This window comes from Petaurus breviceps, unplaced genomic scaffold (genome assembly GCF_028583685.1).
Source record: "Petaurus breviceps papuanus isolate PSGF00001 unplaced genomic scaffold, PetGlider_PUasm1.0 179, whole genome shotgun sequence".
NCBI classification, from domain to species: domain Eukaryota; kingdom Metazoa; phylum Chordata; class Mammalia; order Diprotodontia; family Petauridae; genus Petaurus; species Petaurus breviceps.
Window position 1 is genome coordinate 5,348,106 of NW_027185779.1, and position 5,055 is coordinate 5,353,160.

Below are 5,055 nucleotides of genomic sequence, written 5' to 3' on the forward strand. Positions count from 1 at the left end.
TGCTGCAAGCACCAAGGGATGTTCCACAGAAATTCATAGAGTCAAGAGAGGGTAGGACAAACCTGGAAAAATCTAATTTCACTAGATTTAGAGTGAGAAAAAGTAATTAGTTTGGGCTAAGACTGGAAGAGTAGGTTGAGGACAGGGTTGTGGGCAGCACTGAATGCCAAGATGTTTTATCCTGTAGGTAAAACTGGGGTACTGACTTTTTTTTTGAGTAGGGAAGTGATATTACCCAACCTATATGTTAGGACTGATTTGGGGAGCTGTGAGAAAGGATTTGAGAAAGAAAACACAGTTGAAGATGAGATCAGTTAGGCTGCTATTGTAGTCAAGAAAGAAGGCAATGAGGGTCTAAATTAGGACTGTGGCAGTGTGGGTACAAGAGGAAGCAGATGCAAGGAGTATCATAGAAATAGACATAAACATGTTCAATAAATGTTCATTGGATAGAATTGGCTGATACTTTGGCCATCTGGACACTTCGTGTTTGCTACAGCTGAAGGGCAGGGGTAGAAGCAGTGATATAAAGGTAGTCAAAATAGCAACACTGAAATTAAGCAGGCAGCAAAGCATCTTTCTGGGCACTGCTTCTCTAGATCCCATGCAGTCCAATGGGCATATAATACTGGTCAAATAACAGGAGTCAACACGAATAGGTTCCCAAAATGTGCACTTGACTGCCATCTACTGTCAACACTGAAGTTCTGTGATTCACAAGCAATTCATGCCTATAAACTCCTAAAAACAGAAAACTAGCTGACTTTGAAGTCTTTAAAAGGCTAATTTCCTTAGACTTTTAAAATTGTGCTGAGGATGCCCTGACCCCTTAACAGCCACATCAAGAAAACAGGTACTTGCAGATCCCAAAGTGTATTATAGGCAATGGTGGGTCTTTGTCTTAGGGAAGGGGTGCAGAACCCGTGGCAGGTTCTCCACCCACCTTAGGGTATACTACCGTGTTTCCCCGATAATAAGACCTATCCCGAAAATAAGCCCTCCCCTTACTGTGTAAGATTCCTCTAAAATAAGCCCTCCCCCGAAAATAAGCCCTATTGAGATTGCTACTGTAGTGAAGGTGATCCCCTGCACTACACGCTACATTACGGTACCCTCTGTATGCACCGTCCCCCCCCCGGGGTGAAACGCACGCCACGCTCCGAGCTGCATCCAATCAGAGCTGCAGCAGCGAGCGCGTCATCCTGTTCTTTCCCAGTGATTTGCTTATTGAATAAAGGTACCTTTTTTTGTTCACATTTACCTGTTTATTAAAATTGCTGTCAATGTTCATTAAAATAATCCCTCCCCTGAAAATAAGCCCTCTGGTGTTTTTCTGTCCAAAAAAATAATAAGACAGTGTCTTATTATCAGGGAAACACGGTATATTTATGGGTCAGTTAGGTGTCTCAGTGGATAGAGTGCCAGGCCTAGAGTCAGGAGGGCTTGAGTTCAAATCCAGACTCAGACACTAACTAGCTGAGATGAGATCAGTTAGGCTGCTATTGTAGTCAAGAAAGAAAGTAATGAGGGTCTAAATTGTGACCCTCAGCAAGTCACTTAACCCTGTTTGCCTCAGTTTCCTCATCTGTAAAATTGGTATAATAATAGCACCTACCTTGCAGGGTTGTTCTGAGGATCAAATGAAATAATTGTTAAATGCATGGCACATAGTGGGTGCCATATAAATGTTAGCTATGATGATGATGATGTTTTATGCCATCCCACCCACACCAGCAAAATATTAGCTCCTTGTGGGCAGGGGTCATTGTGTGTGTGTGTGTGAGGGGTGGAGGGGAGTACCTCAAACAGCTACCACAATACCTCGAATTTGTTTTGTGATTTCATTAGGGTAGGGGAACTCCCAGCATGAAAACTCCCTCTGCTGGTGCAAATCAGCAACTCATTTTTAGCTCATAACCTCTGAAGGTTGCCTGGGGGTTCACAGCTAGCATGCCTTTGGGGGCAGAACTTGAACTCACATCTCCATGGCCTCACTGAGAGCTCCTTCTCCATTATATTCCAATACTTGTTGCCTTGAATTTAATAAAGACATGAATGTGTACAAAGGGTTTGCTCTTTGCTTTATGGTTACAGATGTAGCTTTTGGAACATGCTGCTCTGGGGCAGCTAGGTGGTCCAGTGAGTAAAGCGCCAGTCCCAGAGTAAGGAGGACCTGAGTTCCCTTCCAGCCTTAAACACTTAACACCCACACAAAAAAAACTAGTCGTTTAACCTTGGACAAGTTACTTAACCCCAACTGCCCTTCAAAGGGCAAAAAAAAAAAAAAAAGAATAAAGAAAAAAAAAGAGGGGCAGAGCCAAGATGGTAGAGTAGAAGCACAACCTTACCGCGGCTCCGGCTTCCGCCTTCCCCAATCCATGTAAAAAGGGGACTCTAAACAAACTTTGGAGCTGCAGAACCCACAAAATGACACAGAGAAGCTAACCTCCTGCTGAGGACAGCCTGGAAGGCCTGCAGGAATCCAGCACAGCTCTGGGAGCTGAACCCAGCCCCACCCCAAGGCTTTAGCCCCAGGGTGGGCCTGACCAGCCGCCGGCCAGAGGGACTCCAGATCAGCAGCAGCTGTGGCTGTTTCCAGAATTATCAACACATAGATGCAAAGGACAAAGTGAAAGGTCCGTGCAGTGTGGACTTTGGGACCAGTAAGTGGGACTGCATGGCTTTTGCCTCCGGGGCAAGAAGCCGCCGAGATGCCAGCACCACATGGCAGCTTCAGCTCCTGGCCTGCAGAGTGTAGGGGGACCAAGCACCAGTCTGAGGGCTAATCACTCTTGCTTTAACCTTCTTGGATCTGAATTGCAGTCTAGGTTGAGGTCCTGGGGTGTGTGTCCAGCTTGCCAGAGGGTGTGGAGACCTCAGAGAGGGCACCCATCTAATACCTCCGGCGGCTGAGAAAACCCCAGCGTTTGGGGCGAAAGCTCCCCTGTTTGGTGGCAGAGTCCTACTGTGGCAAAAAGCCCAGGGGTCAAGGGACTGAGGGGCGACATGACCAGGCAAAGGAAACAAAGCAGACAGAAGATTCCAACAATACATTCCTATTTGGGGGACAAAAAGGAGCAAAGCATGGAACAGGAGGAAAACAGTGAAGTCAGAACTCCTGCACCAAAAGCTTCAAAGGAAAATACAAGCTGGTTACCTCTATGGCCATGGAGGACCTTAAGAAGAAGATAAGAGAAGTGGAGGAAAAATTGGGAAGAGAAATGAGAACAATGCAAGAAAATTATGAAATGAGAGTCAACAGCCTGACTGAGGAAAATAATACCTTAAAAAACAGACTGACTCAAATGGCAAAAGAGGCTCAAAAAGGAAATGAGGAGAAGAATGCCTTAAAAAGTCGAATTTGAAAGATGGAAAAAGAATCTCAAAAGCTCACTGAGGAGACTCATTGCTTCAGAATTAGATTGGAGCAAATGGAAGCTAATGACTTTATGAGAAATCAAGATGCTGTTAAACAGATCCAAACAAATGAAAGAATAGAAGGCAATGTGAAATATCTCATGGGAAAAACCACCAACCAGGAAAATAGATCCAGAGATAATTTAAAAATTATTGGACTACTTGAAAGCCATGACCAAAGTAAGAACCTAGAAATCATCCTCCAGGAAGTTCTCAAAGAAAACTGCCCTGATGTTTTAGAACCAGAGGGCAAAATAGAGGTTGAAAGAATCCACCAATCACCTCCTGAAAAAGATCCCAAAAAGAAAACTCCTAGGAATACTATAGCCAAGTTCTGGAATTCCCAGATTAAGGAGAGAATATTACAAGCAGCCAGGAAGAAACAATTTGAATATTGTGGAAACACAATCAGGATAACCCAGGATCTGGCAGCTTCTACACTGAGGGATTGAAGGGTTTGGCATATGATATTCTGGAGGTCAAAGGAGGTGGGATTAAAACCAAGAGTCACCTACCCAGCAAAACTGAGTATCATGTGTCAGGGGAAAATATGGTCATTCAGTGGAATACAGGACTTTCAAGCATTCTTGATGAAAAAAAAACAGAGTTGAATAGGAAATTTGACATTCAGATACAAGAAGCAAGAGAAGCATGAGAAGGTAAGCAGGGAAAAGAAATCATAAGGAACTTATCAAAGTTGAAATATTAACATTCCTACATGGAAAAACAATAATTGTAACTTATGAAACTTTTCTCAGTAGTTGAAGGGATTAGAAATATATATATGTCTATATATGAGGGTATATGAATACATATGTGAATGTGTGTATATATGTTTACAGGTATACATAGATAGAGGGCACAGGACCAATTTAACAGGAAGAGATGATACTTAAAAGGTGAAATTAAGAGGTGAGAGGAATATAATGAGAGGAGATGGGGAGAGACAGATTGGGGTAAACTATCTCATACAGAAGAGGCAAGGGAAAATGGTTACAATGGAGGGCAAGAATAGGAAGGCAAAAGGGAATGGGTCAACCTTATTCCCATTGAATTTGGCTTGAGCAGGGAATGAAATACACACTAAATAGGGTATCTCACCCTCCAGGAGAGTAGGGGGGAAAGGGATGAGAGGGGGGTATGATGGAAGGGAGGGCAGGCTGAGGGGGAGGGAAGTTGGAAGCATACACTTTTGAAAAGGAATGGGATCAAAGTAGAGAATAGAACAAGTGGGAGGTGGGATAGGAGGGAGGGAAATATAGTCAGTCTTTTACAATATATCTACTATGCTATTGTTTTGCCTTAGCCACACATGTACAGCCTATACTGAACTGCTTATCTTCCCAGTAAGGGTGGGTGACAAGGAAGGAAGGGAATGAATCTGGAATTGAAAGTTTTAAAATCAAATATTCAAATATATATACTATTGTTAATACTATCTTGTAATGTAATTGGGACCACTGGAAAAGTTGAAAGGGGTATGGGAGAGAGCAGATTGGAGGAGGGGATACCCTGTGGGACTGCTATTTTGGGGCGGTGGGTAGGGGAAAAACGGGGAGAAAATTTGTAACTCAAAATCTGGCGGAAACGAATGATGTAAATCGGAAGTTAATAAAGCATTAAATAAACAAAAAAAAA